Source organism: Muscardinus avellanarius, assembly GCF_963383645.1.
Source record: "Muscardinus avellanarius genome assembly, chromosome: 3".
NCBI classification, from domain to species: Eukaryota; Metazoa; Chordata; class Mammalia; order Rodentia; family Gliridae; genus Muscardinus; species Muscardinus avellanarius.
In genome coordinates, this window is record NC_137788.1 from 79,561,085 (window position 1) to 79,579,966 (window position 18,882).

Consider the following 18,882-nt stretch of genomic DNA (forward strand, 5'->3'; position numbering starts at 1 on the left):
GTATTCACTTTTACTATCTCTAATTCAGCCCTAGGAAAGCAGGCTGTGGTAGATCCCTGGATACAGACATCTAAGATACAGCCCAGCCCATAAGGAACTTGAGCAATAGCTTAAGAAACACCATAAAACAGTGTTGGAAGAGAAACTTTTGTGAAATGTGTCCCAAGAACACAAAGGAGCGTGAATTCAGCCTGCAATGGTCAGAGTGGCTCCTGGAGGTGATTCCCCAGGACCCCAGCAATGGGACAGATAAATGAAAATGAAAAAAAAAACTCTTTTTTAAGTTCTAGGCTTTGAATGCTTCAGTTTGATGCAGTAAGAAACTTTACTTTCATATAACCTAAGCCCAAAACATGTAGATTGCATAAGGCAGAGTGAACGTCTGTGATAGCTCAGTGATTCGTGTGAGCTGACTTGCTAAGTGAACTCTCAGGCCTATGTGTTTATCCATTACAGGGATTTGGCATCCTTGACTTCCTGCTGGGCGTGTGGCTCAATGGTACAGCATTTTCTTAGCATGTATTAGGTCCTGGGTTGGATCCCCAGCAACTCAAAATGAACAAAAACAGTAAGACATTCTTGATTTCTGCCTAGATCTTTCCCCTTGTGGTTTTATATAACTTTCACTATAAGACAAATTCACACAAATGGAAGGCCTTCCTTAGATTCCAAACTGTATAATCATTTGCTCTGCCTCAAAGAAGTTTGTCAGCCCTCACTCTCTACTGACCAGAAGGAAGTATAAGCAGCCACACTTGTCTGCTTTCACAAAAGCCTTAGGACCTTTTGTTTTTCTATCAGAAAGCTGATTGTCACCTATATTTCTTAACCAGTCACTTGGGAAGATTTCCTCCTGTGTCCCTTATTAGGAATTTGTGAAAGGAGCTCTTTTTTTTTTTTTTTTTTTTGCGGGTCTGGGGATGGAACCCAGGGGCATTTGACCTCCGAGCTACACCCCCTGCCCTATTTTTTATTCTTTATTTTGAAACCGGGTCTCACTGAGTTGCAGAGGGCCTCACGAAGTAGCTGAGGCTGGCCACGAACTGCGACCCTCTGGTCTCAGCCTCCCGAATGCTGGGATTACAAGCGTGCGCCACCACACCCAGCTAAAGGAGTTCTTTTAAGAAATAGAGGGAGTAGGGCCATAGTGGTCCATGCCGTAACCCCAGTACTTGGGAGCCTGAGACAGGAGGATGGCAGGTTCAAGTCCAGCCTCAGCAACTTAGTGAGATGCTGTTTAAAGACAGAAAATAAATAATATAGGACTAGAGTATACAGCTAAGAGGTAGTATGCCCCTGGGATCAATCGCCATACCACACACACATACAAAGAAGGAAGGAAAAAAGGAACGGAAGAAGGGAGGGAAGGAAGGAATTCTCGGTGTTAGGCTTCTTATTTCCTATTCTTCCAAAATACATTTTTTTAGGTTATCATGAAATTGCCTTTTTAAATTAAAAGCACATATGCCCTGTGTCCTGGATGCCTCTGGGGAGAGAACAATTTTGGAGGGAGTTGGTAGAGCTGGTGTGTTGATGCTCATTAGCATAGCACACTGGAGAGCCTGACACAGCGCCTGTCTCAGCAGCTGGGTCTGTCAGAGTTGCTGTGACAGTCTTTGTCCTCTTTTTATCCTGCCTAATGTGGATGATCTATTCTATTCTAAGAAGCATTGCCATTTTGTATTTTCACATTTCATTCTTCCAGCTTGGTACTTTTGTGTTCTGCCGAGGAGGAAGGAGGAGGATAACTTTGCTACAGTTTCTAAAATTAGTTTGAATGATTTATTTTTTGCCTGGGTAAAGAAACAGAGGCATGCTGTGGCTGTGTTGTTTCATTTACTTGACAGCAGTGAGCTGAACCCTGAGATGACAAAGAGTCCTTATGAACACTTTCATTAAGTTCTACATCTGTATCTTCTCAACAAATTACCCTCTGGCTTAGGTAAATTCAAATAGAAGAGAGGATTACAACTCATTAATAAACATGATTGAAAATGTTCAACCTACCTCAAAAAGGAAAATAAAGCATGTTTTATGTATAATGATAACTCCTGAATCTGACATTACTATTAATGTATAATTTACAGAAAAGATTAGTATAATTTATTTGGAGAAATAAATTGATGTTATATAGTAGAGGCTTTAAAAAAAAGTTCATACTTTTGACCCAGTACTCATATTTTAGAAATCTATACAAAAAAAAAATCATATGAACAGAGTACAGAGTTGTTTGCAGCATCATTAGTAATAAATGAAGGAAATCTCAGATCGCTGGGGAGATGCTTTTGTAAATCATAACATTCATATATAAACTATTGTGTTTCTATCAAAAATGATGTGTAGAGAAACATTAACGCCAAGAAATATAAGAGGCAAAATCAGATCTCAGTGTTGTGCAATTGAATTCTACAATAGTGTCATTGTGTTAAAACTAGCAGGTCAGCAGACAACAAAACTGGATGGGGAAAACTATCCCAAATATAAAGCCTTATTCTGCCATGTTTACCCTATTGAATCTAAGAAGTATAGATATTTTCAGTGGGTTTTTCTGTATTGTATTTGTAAAATGAGTGGTGCCTCAGCAATAATACTCATTTTATTCTCTGTTAAAAATTTGATAGTCATATTTTATGCCTTGCAAAATACCGCTGTGATGAGATTAAATGTGTAGCTTGTGACAGAACTTGTTTTTTTCCATGGTTTAATTTTTTTAAAAAAAGTCAGAGGTGATCTCTGTGACTTTTTTTTTTAAATAACTTACTTTTTTTTTTAAAAAAAGTCATCTTTTTATGCTCCATAAAAATATAATATGTTAGAAGTTTTAAAACCATATCAGTGAATAAATTGTCTTGCAGTCCTATGATGCTTAAAATATGACAATATGTTTATGATTTCTCTTTAGGAATTCCTCAAATCAAAACTAATTGCAGACTTTCTGGTTGACCGGCATTCATAGGGTAAGATTAACATCTTGAATTGTGAACACATGGTAAAGATAATTGCAATTAAATTGGTAGCTTGAGGCAAATAAATACAGAAAGAGATTACTATTCTTACAGATGTTGGGAATAAAATCATTTTGATGTTTTTAAACCAAATTTAAATCTGTATGCATTTTAATGAAAATGTCATCCTATTATTTGTGGGTTTTGTAAGCAGTAAAGTATATATGAATTATGTTTGGTATTTGTCACTTTTCTTTAACATTAAAGACCTAAGGAAGATAATATCTATGAGAAACTTAGAGTTTATGTCTCTCTTTTCCTGATTTTTATTTAAGGCATAATTTTTTTTTAGGTGCTGGGATTGAACCCAGGGGTATTCTGAGCTATATCTCTAGCCCTATTTTTTGTTCTTTATTTGGAAACAGTCTCTCACTAAATGAGGGCCTCACTAAGTAGCTGAGGCTAGCCATGAACCTGCAATCCTCCTGTCTAGCTTCTACTAGCATTACAAGTGTGCGCCACCATGCCTGGCTGGAGCTGGTATTTGGCATTCTAAGAAATACCAATTAAGCTATGCATGGTATTTGGAAGTCTGAGGCAGAGCGATCACAGATTCAAGGCCAGCCTCAACACTGTAGTGATACTCTCAGCAACTTAGCAAGACCCTGTTGCAAAATAAAAAAATACAATAGGGCTGAAAGTGTAGCTCAGAGGTAGAATGCCTCTAGGTTCAATCTCCCAGTACCCCTCCCCCCCCAAAAAAAATATATATATATCAATGCTTTTTTGTTATTTCCTGTGGACATCACTTCTCTTTATTTATAATTGTGGAGGATTAATCTCAGGTAAGCTCTGTGGCAGAGCTTTTGACACAGGCAGGATGAATGATAAAGATGTACACTGCATTGAATAACAGAACTCTCCAGTGTTGTGGACACAACATATGTCTTAAAAGTGTCCCCAGCTCAGAACAGATAGTTCGTGTGAACTGGAGGTGAGACCTGTCACCTGCTATATTCTAAACATTCTTCTATTTAGATGAAGGTAGAAAGATCTTGATTTGGGTCTATCTTTCCATGCTAATCCATTGAGTTGACTGTAAATTTTTTAAGGCTGATAGCAGATTTTGCCTCCTCTTTATTATGACCTGCCAGCAGCTTCTCCATCATTCCTGGATCGTTTATTATCCCAACTCTTTACATCGGCTGCCAGTTGCCACTCTCCTCCTTCCCCTAGGCTCTGAGATTCCAAGCGGGCTAGCCTCCTTTCTGCCCCTCACACATCCTAAGCTTGTTGCTCCTTCTGCCTGGAATGATCTTCCTCCTCTTGGTCCTGTGACGGGCTCTATTTTAATCTCTAGTTATATGGTTGTGACTACCATAAGGCTGACCATCCAGTCTAAAGGAGCTTTATATTCTTCAGTGTTTCTGATCCTTACTTGTTTGTGTTTTGGATTATTGTCTCTCTTCTCTGACTACACAGCAGAATCCATGAGAACAATGAACTTGTCTGTCTCACATATATTGATATTTCCTTAACTCCTAGAACTCCTGGTAGGTAACAAACTAAGTATCTGTTACATGAACAAATTCAAGTCTCCATCTCTCTTTGACAGGTTGTACTGTTCAGTAATGTTCATTCTCTGTGGGCATTCTGTTTGTATAGAAGCAAATGTAGTATTTATTAGGTTTATCCTATCAGCCCCTCATTTTGGTGCTGAAATGACAATATAAGATGATATGCTACTTTCAACGGTGCATGTCTTCTTTCTGCAATAGGATTGTAATCCTGAAAAGCAGAGATAAGACCTCATGCTTCCTTGGTGTGCTTTTGTGGTGCCTAGCTTCTATAATTGAATGTTTAGAAATGTTAACTTTCGAGAAAGGGCTAAGATTTTATGACTTAATCATGTTTTTGGAGTACTGTGGTTATCCGAAAGCTAAAATATCTTTTGTCATTTTGATTTGTAGTTAGAAATAGAATCATAGCCAGGTGTGGTGGCACACTCATGTAATCCCAGTACCAGGGAGGCTAAAACAGGAGGATCACAGTTTCAAGACCAACCTCAGCAACTTAGTGAGATTCTCAGCAACTTAGCAAGACCTTGTTTCAAAACAGAAAGTAAGCTGGGCATGGTGGCGCCCGCTTATAATCCCCACATTTGGAAGGCTGAGACAGGAGGATTGCACAGGTTTGAAGCCAGCCTCAGCTACTTAGTGAGGCTCTCAGCACCTTAGTGAGACCCTGTTTCCAAATAAAATATAAAATGGGTCTGAGAGTATAGCCCAGAGGTAAAAAAAAAAAAAAAAAAAAAAAAAGCTCCTGGGTTCCACCCCCAGTATCACCAAAAAAAAAAAGCCAACAGATAGTAAAAGTGGGGTAGAGATAAATGTCCCTGGGTTTAATCCCCAGTACCAAAAAGAAAATAGAATACTAACATAACATTTTCCTAGACTACATTAGGAACTTTGTGCTTATTTTATTAGGAAGGTCTATTGTTAATTAGGTTAGGTAGCTAGAATCTTTGCTACTAAGCACCCAATTCTTTTCAAATTAGGATTCTTAGCTTCCAGCCCATATTCTATGACCCATGATTGCAGGGAAGCCACTTTAACTCCTCAAAAAATGTCCTTATTTGAACAGTAATGAATAGACTCAGGTTTCCTGTTATCTCTGTGGGTTAAATAGTCCATGTAACTCTGCCCTTGCGAAGGGTGGGTTACCTGTGGAAGATGAGACGCAAATGGATTGTTGATCTCTGCTCTCTGCCTGTCATTTGAAAGGAAGGACAGTGTGTCTGACTTACCAGAGTCCACGTGGGGCCTGGTTGTGGCCCTTCTTTATTATGGCTTACTAACTGAGGGGTAAGGGAGTCAGGAAAATATGTTTATAATGAAAAATGGTAGAGGATTTGAGGTTGCCTTTTTTTTTTTTTTACATCCTCTCTTTAAGAATTATCTAGCCACTGGAAGCTTGTATGCTGCTGTTGATATTCTTTGTGTGTGTGTGTGTGGGGGTGGGTCTGGGGATGGAACCCAAGGGCATTCGACCTCCGAGCTACACCCCCTGCCCTATTTTTTTTTTTTTTTTTTTTTTTGTGGTACTGGGGTTCCTGGAAGCCCTTCTACCTCCGGGCTACACTCCCAGACCTATTTTTACATTTTTATTTGGAAACAGGGTCTCCTAAGCCAGCATGCACGGCTGGCTTCGAACCTGTGTGATCCTCCTGTCTCTGCCTCCCAAGTGCGGGGATTACAAGCGTGCGCCACCACGCCCAGCTTTTTTTTTTTTATTCTTTATTTTGAACCGGGTCTCACTGAGTTGCAGAGGGCCACACTAAGTAGCTGAGGCTGACTGCGAACCGTGATCCTCCCGTCTCAGCCTCCCGAATGCTGGGATTATAAGCGTGTGCCACCACACCCGGCTTGCTGTTAATATTTTAATAACTGCTTTCATTTTAAATATATTTTAGATAATATGGTAACCTACTAAAAGCATCAAAGAATTGAGGTTTCCTTTCCTTTAGACAATTACTATTTAGATTAAATATTTGATACATCTTGTAGTTATTAAAAGCCCAGGAAAAAAAAATGATGTTCACTTAATTCAGAACAACTAGGATTTCATTAAGATTTCTAGAAGCCGGGCATGGTGGTGCACGCTTGTAATCTCAGCATTTGGGAGGCTGAGACCAGAGGACCGCGGTTCGCAGCCAGCCTCAGCTACTTAGTGAGTCCCTCCGCAACTTAGTGAGACCCTGTTTCAAATTAAAGAATAAAAAATAGGGCAGGGGGTATAGCTCAAAGGTCAAATGCCTCTGGGTTCCATCTCTAGACCTGCAAAAAAAAAAAAAAAAGATTTCTAGAGTTGTTCCTGTGGTCTTAATTCACTAATTCACTAACATTTTATTTATTTGTTTGTTTGTTTGTTTGTTTTTTGTTTTAATTTATTCAGTAACTTTCTTCTAGGGTTTTAGACAGTTAGGATGATTTTCCTAATACTTAGGATATTCCTTATGATGGTTTCACAGATCCATTACCACTTTACAGCTTTGGGTAGGAAATTTCCAAGTAGTAGTTACATATCTCAATTCTTATTTTATTTCTCTATATTATCTGTCTATGATGTAAGTTTCAAATTTATGTGCTTCAAAAATATCTGCTTCTCCTTTACCTAGTGACCCTGCTTCTCTGTCCTCTCACCCTACCTCATCTGGACAGAGATTCTGTTCTTTACTTGCTAAATTATTTCTATCTGAGAATTTATTACTGTGTGTTTCAGTTCACTTTTCCATTGTTGTGACCAGAATACCTCACATGAACAGCATAGAGGAGGAAAAGTTTATTCAGACTCACAGTTTCAAGGGTTTAGTCCATATTTGGCCACTTCCAAGGCAGACATCATGGCGGTACATCACATGGCAGAGGATAGCAGCTCAGCTCATGGGAACCAAGAAGCAGAGAGTGAGAAACAGAGACAGAGACAGGAGGTAAGCAGGGACAGATATAGTCCCCAAGACCACACCTCTAGTGGCCTCCCTCAGCCATGCCCCACCGCCTAAGTTACCACCCAGAAAATCCCTTCAAATTATTAATCGCAGTGGGGATGGGGGGAAGGCTACCAAGTACCATGTGCATGTATGTCACTATCAACATGATTTACTTTATGATGTGAGACTATAATACACCAATAAATGCATATTTAAAAAATTACTAATCTTTCAGTGGATTTACCGATGAGATGAGAGCCCTGGTTCAATTATTTCACCTCAGCATCTTTGCATCGACAGTACATGAGCTTTTCCTAGAAATATCCTATATTCAAACCCATTAGCACTATGGCACCATTCACTAAAGTGTTCATGACGTCTTCTGGTGGATTAAAAGTGACTCCAAGTACTTAGTAACTCCTCCTATTTTCTCTCCCTTTGAAACTGGGATGGTTCATTTACCTTTTTGGACCAACAGAATGTGGGGAAAATGATGTGTAATTTCCAAGGCTGAACCTTAAAAGATTTGTAGCTTGTGTACTTCTGTGCTTGAAACATTTCCACCCAGAACTTAGTTCCCTTGCTGCAAGGAAGCCTAAAGAACTTGTGGAGACTGGGAGAACCACGGTCCATAGCCTAAGTTGAGCTCCCAGGCAGCAGCCAGCCCAAGTAACAGCCTGTGACTTAGAGTACTTCAAACCATCAAGCCATCCCAGCAACCCGGCAGCCACTATGTGAAACAGGGCTGCCTCATTATCTCACAGAATTATCAGATAGAATGAATTGTTATTTTCATTACTAAGTTTTGGTATAATTTGTTAAACAGAATAACCAAAAATTGGTATAAGATGTGAGGTGCTGCCATAACAGAACATCTGGCATGGGCTTTGAAAACAGGAAACAATGAAGGCCTTAAGGGAAGTAAGAACATCATTAATGGGGCTAAAGGTCAGTGAGGAAATTGACATTGAAGAATATAAAATGGTACCCTTGTTTTATATTAACAGAAATATTAACTAAGCCATCACTTACAGTAACATGGAACACAGAAAATGAACCTAATGAACTTATGGGTCTAAGTTAGGAGACTGTCCAACAGGAAGCACCACCTGACTCCCTCTTTTAACCATTTAGGGTCAAAGTTTTGTGAGAGAGGGATGAATTAAAGAAGAAAGTGTTCAGATTTTAAAGGAAATATTTTCATTCTAGAATTTTCTAGAGTCATAAATAAAACATTTTCTCGTGCCTAGATTCTCTACCCAGCATAAGGTGCTCAAAGAAAAAAATATGGTCTAAAGTCCAAAGATCAAATATAAAGCACAACTACTAGTAAAACTTGATCTCAAGGTAAAGATAAAGTGAGAGTACAACTATAAGATGCTGTATTAAAACTTCAAAACGAAGCCGGGTGTGGTGATGCATGCTTATAATCCCAGGACTTGGAAGGCTGAGACAGGAGGATCACAGGTTCATGGTTAACCTTAGTCACTTAATGAGAGCCTAGTGAGAGCCTGTTTACAAACAAAGAAAAAAATAGAGCTGGAGATATAACTCAGATGTAGAATGACCCTGGGTTCAATCACCAGTACCACACACACACACAAATTTCAAAATGATGTAAGGCCATGCCTCCTAGAGCCTCCCAGCTAGATGGAAGGACTTCTGAGAATCTCAAGGGTGTTGCTCCATGCCATCCTGGGCCTGATTTAGATGACACAACCCTGGACTTCCAGCGTGAAGCTGATGCCATGGTGGATGAAACTTTAGGGAAGAGGTCAGTATGCTTTGTGGAGGAAGAATGTAAATCACTTACAGCAAGTAGACTAGTGGATTAAACACAGCTACAAAATCTTTGGCATTTCTTCCACTAAGAGGTGTATTCTGCTTCCCCTGTACTTGAATCTGGGCTGGCCTTCTGTCTCTCTTGATCAACAGATTTTCATGGGAATAGCACTCTGTAGTTTCTATTGTTATATCTTGAAAAATATGCACCTTTTTTGTTTGGCTTCAAACACACTTTCATAAAACCCAACCACCATGCTTTTTGAGGACACTCAAAGTACCACGTTGAGTCCCACATGATTAAGTTATAAAGCCAGGTACAGTGGCACATGCCTGTAATTCCAGTACTTGGGAATTTGAGGCAGGAGTATGGCAGGTTTGATGTCAGAGACCCTGTTTCAAAATAAAAAGAGTGTAGCTTGCAAATAGAACATTCCTGTATCCAATCCCTACTATCAAAAGAATAAAAGAAAGTTACCAGTTGTTAGTCACCACTACCAATCTAAAGAACAAGAACATTTTGTATCTTCCAGCCATCTATCGCTGGCTAACACTATCAAGTAAAAGAACTCCTCACAAAAATATTGAGAAATAACACTTTAATTTTTTAAGACATTAAAATTTGGAATATGCAGAAGAGTTAACCAGAATCCTTCCATCTATATGCTACTGAGTTCTAGTCACCCCTTTCCCACTTGGTGTAGTTCAAAGGTTCTATCACATTGAATATGTCCTACCTAAAAACCTAAATGGGTTTTTTTTTCCCTTGAGTTTTGCATCTTTGTACATTCTGGTGGTTATATAAATAGTTACTGTGTACCATGTGCTGGAAACTGCAAGATACTTTAATAGCATAGAATCAAGATCTGAATTTGAGCCAGGCGTGGTGGCGCACGCTTGTAATCTCAGCATTCGGGAGGCTGAGACCGGAGGATCATGGTTCGCAGACAGCCTCAGCTACTTAGTGAGGTCCTCTACAACTCAGTGAGACCCAGTTTCAAAATAAAAAGAATAAAAAAATAGGGCAGGGGGTGTAGCTCGGAGGTCGAATGCCCCTGTGTTCCACCCCCAGACCCACAAAATAAATAAAAATATAAATAAATAAAGATCTGAATTTGAGTCCCACTTTCTCCATAGATCTCTATCTGATGTTGCTATATGATGTTGAATTTTAATTTACAGTCTCAAATTAGTCAGTTTTCTGTTATTGTGACAAAGTACCTGAAATTATCAACTTAAAAAAAAGAAAGAAGCCCGATGTGGTAGCGCACACTTGTAATCCTAGCATTTGGGAAGCTGAGACAGGAGGATCAAGGTGTGCAGTCAGCCTCACCTACTTAGTAAGACCCTCTGCAACTCAGTGAGACCCTGTTTCAAAAATAAAGAATAAACAGGCCTGGGGGTGTAGCTCGGAGGTAGAATGTCCCTGGGTTCCATCCCCCAGTTACACACACACACACACACACACACACACACACACACACACAACACACACACAGAGACATATTTTTGCTCATGGTTTTGGAGATTTCAGTCATGGTCATTTGGTCCTGTTGCAAGGAAGTGCATCATGGCAGAAGCAAGTAGTGGAGAGAGCCACTTACCTTACAGTGGCCATGAAGTAAAGAGAGAAACAGGAAGAGAGACTCGAGTCCTCGTATCCCCTCGAAGGGCCTGCCTCCAGTGACCTAACTTCCTTCCAGCAGGTCCCACCTCCGAAAGGTTCTACTGCCATCCAATAATGCCACAGGCTGCCAACCAAGCTTCCAACACATGGGCCTTTGGAAGATTTTCAAGATTCAAAACATAGCAGTGACTTTTTTGGTTTTTGTTTTCTTCTCAAACATACTGCAAAATATATGCCTATTATTTATCATCCCCTGATTGAAACATATGTTCAGATGTGTTGTCATTTCTCATCCTTTCTTCAAGTCATCCTTCCTATCTCTGTTGCTCAGTGACTTTCTCTTCTACTTCCTCATATACCTGATCTCTGAAGGCGTCCTGTAGGAGATGGCAGCTATGACTGTCATGGGGAGGGGAGGAGGCTTCCCAGACATCTAGTGCAACTTCCAAGAAGGTTTAAAGGGTGGGCATTTTCCCAGAGTAATTTGTTGCCCTTCTAATTTGTAAGTTTTTTTTTCCCCCTAAGGAAAATTTTGGCCTAACCTAGACCACTTGAATTGCTTTATGGTAATGGGGCTCATGATTAGGTTTCTTTTAAAAGTGCCTTAGGTGGTTCCAGTGTGAAGCCAAGGTTGAAACTTGCTTATCTATGTTCATAGTAGCACAATTTGCAACATCCAAATTATGCAACCAGCCTAGGTCCAGCAACAGATGAATGGATCACAAAACTTTGTTATATACAACACAAAATGGAATTTTACTCAGCCATAAAGAAAAACAAAAATCCCACAATTTACAGGAAAATGGATGGAACTTGAGAATACTATAACAAGCAAGATTAGCTAGATTCAAAAAATTAGTAGATGTGTGTTTTCTCTTATATGTGGAAGTGAGAAATATTCAGAAATAAGGGTAGTATTAGAAGAGCAGAGACTCCAATGGGGTGATTGAAGGAGATTAGGGAAGGGGGTGCCAAGGGATAAAGCATGTAACAGTTCAAATAATGCCACAAATGTATACATAATTGCCAGTTCCAATCTCAAAGACATGCACAGGTAGGGTGAGGGAGGGACCTGGAAGGAATGACACCAAGAGTTATATGCCCATATTTTTCTGTCACTCTATACCCCAATTCAGTGTAAATTAGAACACTCAAATAATCATAATGTTAGAAACCAATTTAAAAAATCACTCTTAGAATTGTGGCTTTCCATCCTGGATCAACATAAACTAGGAATTTGATATAAATGCACAAATGTAATGCATGAGAAACTCTGAGGGCGGGACTTAACACTGTAGATTTTTAGGTTTTTTGTTTTTTGAACTGGGGATTGAATTTAGTGGCACTTTACCACTGAGCTACATCCATAACCCCCCCTATTTTTTTTTTTTTTTTGAAGCTTTCTAAGTTTTCCAAGCTGGCCTCAAACTTGGGATTCTCCAGTCTCAGCTTCCCAAGTAGCTGGGATTATAGGCAAGAGCCACTGCACTCAACTCACTTTGTGTTTTAATAAGCTCTCAATGATGGTTATGGGCATTAATATTGGAGAAACATAATGCTAAATAAATCTTAGTTTCTGTCTAGTTCTCAAAATTACAACGAAGTTTGGAAGGAGTATTTATTAGCTGAAAATCTCTATATGGACATGATCTGAAAGAATTGGTAAGGGACAGAAGAAAACTGATGTAGCAAGTGTCCTTCCTAGTGATTACATAAGTACATAAGAAATGCTAATTGCTTAGCTTCATATTTCTGAGGAGTATTTTTTAAAGTTATGTAATATAAAGAAGAGGGACAAATTAGTCAGAGATACTGATACTTTATTTCCTAGAGAAGAGAGAATTCAAAGAGATAAATTTAAATTTCAGTTAGATACAGAGTAGACCCAAGAAAGATCTTGATGAGAAGTAGTACTAAACACTTGAGTGGGATGTAGGGTGACTGTAAACTAATTTTCAGTGAGTAATGTAGAGGACCCCCATTTTCAATTGTTTGCCTGGGATCAAAGACAGAGAACTTTGAAATAGCCTCCAGTTCTCAGCGTATAATGACTCTAAATACCATCTGATCATTTGTTTATTTTTTCACTGGTTATTTTGGAAATGCTTTCAAAGTAAAAGAAGGACGACTGGGAAATCAAGATGCCTAACTTGAGTGTTATTGTTCCAGTCTTAGAGACTTTGGGATGAGATTGTCAGATGACTTCATGTGTTTTGAAAGCTTTTATGATTTTTTAATGAGATTTAAAAGCTAAAGGAATGGAATTAAGACCATAAAATCCGTTACTCTTAACATTATTTCTTTGAACTGATTTAGCGCATTTGTATATTAGAAATAGGGATCTCATTTTAATTAAATCCTCATTGCTTGCTAAAATATGGTCTGGAAAATGTTTAGGGTACCAAGTGTATTAAAAGGCATAATGGTTCTAACTCATTAAGCACTTCGGTTAGAAAAATTAGTATTTGATATATAGGAATGCTTGAAACTTTTCACGAATCCTTAAAACCAGATGCTGTGTATTTAAATATTAAATTTTAGCTAGTTCAGTAGAAAATATTTAGTAGAAAAATATTTAGCTAAAAAGTAGATTGCATGGTATGCAACTATGTAACCAGAGACACTGCAGGAAATGACATTTGCATCCTTTCTTTTTAAGATTATAATAGAATTTAGTTTTAATGTGGATGTTGGGAAAGAGAGCTAAATAGCTTTTTCTCCAGTTTTTGAGAAAACAAACTGTGACATAGTTAATTGGATTTACTGAGGCCATGTGGTGTGGCATGAACAAGGCTTGGAACTGGAGTTCCTAAGTCCAGGTATAATTTATTTCTTGCTACTTTTGTTACCTTGGGCAAGGTAAATTTTGGGGGTCAGTCTTATTTTCCATATTTTTTATATTTATAATATGTGAAGAGTACTATCTCAATGGCTTGTTGTAAGAGTGAAGCAAATTAATGTAAATGAAATGTTCTCTGAAAGTAGAAAAGCAGACATTAGATACTAATAACAATAGATTCTTGTGTGCTTTACTCACAAAGAACTCATCAGAGGAAATCTAAATAAAGTGCTTAGGGAATAAGTTCAGTTTTTTTTTAAGAAGCAAAAAGAAAAAGTCCTTTACAAAAATTTTTTTCAGGTGAAATACATGTGATAAGCCTGCATTTAGTTGTGGTCTCTTGCAGATTAAATCACAGTCATCTTTCATTTTGATTATTTTAAAATATCCTTTGGGGGTTGACATCTCTTTCATAGACATATTGTCTATAAAGTAGCAAATGTATTTGTAATCAAGGAAAACTATTGTATAGAAAGTATGGTGATAGCCATGTAACATTCCGGAATTATGCAATAAATTCTGGCATGGTATAGATTCAGCACATGGGAAAATAGGTAAAATGTTTCACACATCAAATGTCTTGTCTTGTTTTGGTGCTGGCATTTGAACCCAGGGTCTTGCGCATGCTAAGTATGTGTTCTACCACTCAGCTACAACCTTAGTCCCTAGATGTCTTTATCTTGCTCACTGCGTACAAGTAGAGTCATGTATTTATATGTTGTAAATTCACGCACCAGCAGTGTCATCTTATGAATTGGTGCACTATTAGATTGTTATACATTTTTTCAGTGCTTTCTAACCTGAAAAATAAACTTCCTAAACCCAAAGTATTTTATATTTGAAAATCATAAAATCATAAGACTATTGCTACAAATATCCTAATTACAAAAGCTGGGCGTGGTGGCACATGCTTGTAATCCCAGCATTTGGGAGGCTGAGACAGGAGGATCACGCAGGTTCAAAGCCAGCCTCAGCTATTTAGTGAGGCCCTTTGCAACTCAGTGAGACCCTGTTCAAAATAAAGAATAAAAAAATAGGGCTGGGGATATAGTTCAGAGGTAGAATGCCCCTGGGTTCCATCCCCAGTACTGAAAGAAAAAAAAATCTTAAATATCCTAATTACAATTTCGGACCAGTACTCATAGCTGGATCTCAAATGCTTAATAATTTTTTTAAAAAGTTGTACCATTTAAAAAAAAAAATTTTCAGGCCAGCCAGGCAGGGTGGCGCACGCTTGTAATCCCGTTACTTGGGAGGCTGAGATAGGAGGATTGTGCAAGTTTGAAGCCAGCCTCAGCTACATAGTGAGGCTCTCAGCAACTTAGTTTACAAATAAAATATAAAATGGATCTGATAGTGCAGCCTAGGTTCCCTAGGTTCCATCCCCAGTACCACAAAAAAAAAAATTATTTTTCAGTACTGGAGATTGAACCAAGGGCATTCTACCTTTGAGCTATAACTACAACCTTATTTTTTATTCTTCATTTGAAATAGGATCTCACTGAGTTGTGGAGGGCCTCACTAACTGAGGCTGGTCACAAACCTGTGATCTTCCTGTCTCAGCTTCAGATATACTGGGATTACAAACATGCCCCACCAGGCCTGGCTTAAAAAGTTATATATTGAAGACAAATATAAACCCTTTGCAACAACTTTTCTGAAGTCCCATGGACACTAAAAATATATAATTTTCACACTCCATTTAAAAAACCTAGCATTTCAGAATTTTTTTTACAGTTTAAATTTAGCGACATATATGCAGTTTCACTATTACAAATGATTGAAGTAGATGCTGAGAATAGTGATTAGTAAGGTCCAAAGTAAAAAACAACTAACATAAATGCTAGCTATATTTAATAACATGATTTCACGGCATTTCAGCCATATTTCTGAGCTGTGTATGAAAGAGTGTTATTTCCTTGTGACGTTTCTCTAATGAAATTCATAGACCAAAATTTTGGAGCAGTGAGAATTTGTATTTAGATAGATGTGTGGTTGGTTTTAAATCAGGGTGCAGAAATTACATGGTTTGACAAGCCATCTGACAAATGCAAATAAGACCAACTGTGTATGAGGCTGAGAGAAATTAACATATGTAAACTACTTGGGAAACGTTATGTGTTATAGATAAGCAGAATTGTAAAATATGTTGCCTAAAACGTGTTGGAAACATCTCTGTGATTGAGAGGAAGTTCAGAAAATAAGCATGATCTGCTGGGCATGGTGGGGTCAAGAATATGCCCCCATGTGAAAAATAAACTACCGAAATCTATGTGCCATGACATGACATCTAACGAGGAAAGTTTCTGATGACAAAACCTGCAGTGATTTGTTTATTTGCATTCACCTCTCTCAAGATATTTTTGCTTTCTCATAGAATGAAGACAAACTCGGAGATGGTGTGTCTACGAAACTTCAAAAGGTGTAGACCTCCTGATTGAAGAATATCTGATTTACTTGATTTATTTTTTCTATTATAGTAAGTATAAATATTTAAGGTACATTATTTTAGTTAAAATTGGTTTATATTCTTTGCTGAAATCTTCATTCTCTTATCAAATGCCTTTATCATCGGTTGAGCTGTTTGTTTTCATTCTTTTGCAATATCAACTGCAAATCTTAAATGAATTTAATTCTCAGGACTCTTAGAGGACAAATAAAATCATAAACTCAGAACAAGAAGAGTCCTTAGAGATTATCTGTTCTACTCTGTTTATCCACTACAAGAAATTCCTTTGCATCTCCCTGGGGGACAGTCATTTTATTCATCTAGACTCAGCTAGAGACTGGGAGCTGAACTGCTTCAAAGAGCAGCTGGTTCTGTGTTGTTCCACCAGTAGATTGAATCAAAATATGACTTTCTCAGTCTTCTACCCACCCATTTCTACCTTTAAGACAAATCCATTTATTCTTTTATCCATACAGTAGTTAAACCAAAGGGTAAGATAAATTTTGGGTTCTCCTGGTTATCTTTTATCTCAGCTAAATAGTGTTGATTCCCTATGTTCCTCTGTACAATTTTTTTAATTTGTTCATTTATTTATTTACTTACTTGTTGTGTGTGAGTTGTTCTCCTGGACCTCCCTTTTTTAAGTGTTTTTATTGGTGCAATATATTTTCACATCATAACATAAATCATGTGGACAATGACATACATGCACATAGCACTTGGTGGCCACTCCTATCCTCAATTTCCCCTTTACCAATACAGAGTACTATGACCTTGGTATATTCACATAAGTACATATAGTTAATGGTAGTATTTCCATTAATAAACCTCAGTCTTCCTTCTCTTAGACCACCTCCCTGGCTCCACTGAGGTTTTTTCTCCATTATCTGGAGCCCTTCTGGTATCCCAGTTACCCCATAGCTTCTGCATATGAGAGAGAACATATGACCCTTCACTTTCTGTGACTGGTTAATCTCACTTAACATAATGTTCTCCAGGTCCTTCCATTTTCTTGAAAATGACATAATTTTGTTCTTCTTTATTGCTGAGTAGAATTCCACTGTGTGTATTCCCCATATTTTTGTAATTCATTCATCTGCTGATAGAACCCTAGGTTGGTTTCATAATTTGGCTGTTATGAATTGTGCTGCTGTGAACATGGGTATCTGTATATTACTACTAAACATGGGTATGTATATATATATGGTTTCAGCTTTGGAAAAATACCCAGAATGATTTTATTTTATTTTATTAATTTATTTGTTTGGGGTACTGGGAGTTGAACCCAAGGCCATTCTACCTCTGAGCTACACCCCAAATCCTATTTCTTTTTATTCTTTATTTTGAAACAAGGTCTTACTAAGTTGCAGAGGGCCTCACTAAGTAGCTGAGAGTGGCTGCCAACCTACAGTCCCCCTGTTTCAGCCTCCCAAGTCCCGGGATTACAAGCATGAGCTCTACCACGCCCAGCTCCCAGAAAGGTTTTAAACAGTAGCTTCTGCTTATATTATTGACCATTTCATCTTCAACCTATAACTGAGCATTGGGTTCCAGGTAAGATCTGACCAGACAGGTACAGAGGACCTGTCACCTCTTTTATCTGGGTTCACTTATTAAAATGCCAAAGGTTGTAATTCACTCCTTTAATATAGTTATCACATGGTTAGCTGAAAATATGCATACATGTAAATTAAAATTCATAAGTATTTTTGCACATTCTTCTATCTTTCAACATATTCTACTCTTCTTTCCCGCCCCTATCATGTTTATGGTATTTGCAGGTCCAAGTCCAGAACTACTTATGTAATCCTCAATTTGTACTTTTGTCTTGCCTTAACACATGGATATGCTTAACCTCAGTGGGGGCAAGGCAGAATGGGAAGAACTGAGAGTCAGACCCACTAATCTAGAGTAGAGGAGGCAAGCTGTGAAGACATGTGATCAAGTCTCCTATGCAGACTTCGAATACACTTAATATATGATTTCCAAAGAGGATGCAGACAGAAAATGGTACTTGAGTCCGGGAATTAAAAAGCAGGGATTATGGGATACCCTCACAGGTGGAGAGCATGAAGGAACTGGGCTCAGAGTCAGATAGTCAGGAATATGTTGAGATGACCAGCAAAAGAGAAGGTACTTATGCCAACCTCCATAATAAGATTCCAAGGCAGGAACCAGTCTTCAGGAGGAAGACTCAGGAAGGCAAAAAAGGCTTCCTTAAAGGGGTATCAATGGCAGGATATTGAGCAAGAAACTCATACCAGAAGAGAAAAGTTTAGACTCCAGAAAGCCCAGGAGCAGCCCTTGGACACAGAGTAGAGCTGGACTCCCAACAAATGGTGGCCACACTACCAGGAGGTTTTGTTACTTTTTTTTTTTTTTGCCAGACACTTTATATAAACTTGAAGTATTTTCTTTTCTCTTACTATATACCATCTCATAGGTGGCCTGTTTATTACTGATTAGCAATATTTAAGCAATTGATTTAAGTAAAACTAAACATAGAAATCCTCAAGAGTATTGTCTAAATACTTTTCAATGTGCAAACATAAAATCCACCTTGTTCTTCTGAAGGCAAAGAGAATTAATAACAGAGTATGTCTTAATTATTTATCACTTCAGCCCTGTGCCACTGCAACATTAACATGAGAGGGAGGATAGCGCATTCTACCAGGGTTTTTCTTCCCAATTTCTTTTTCAGTCATGACTGTTGTTTTGCAGTTTTTAAATGTGTAAAATTTTGCATTTTTT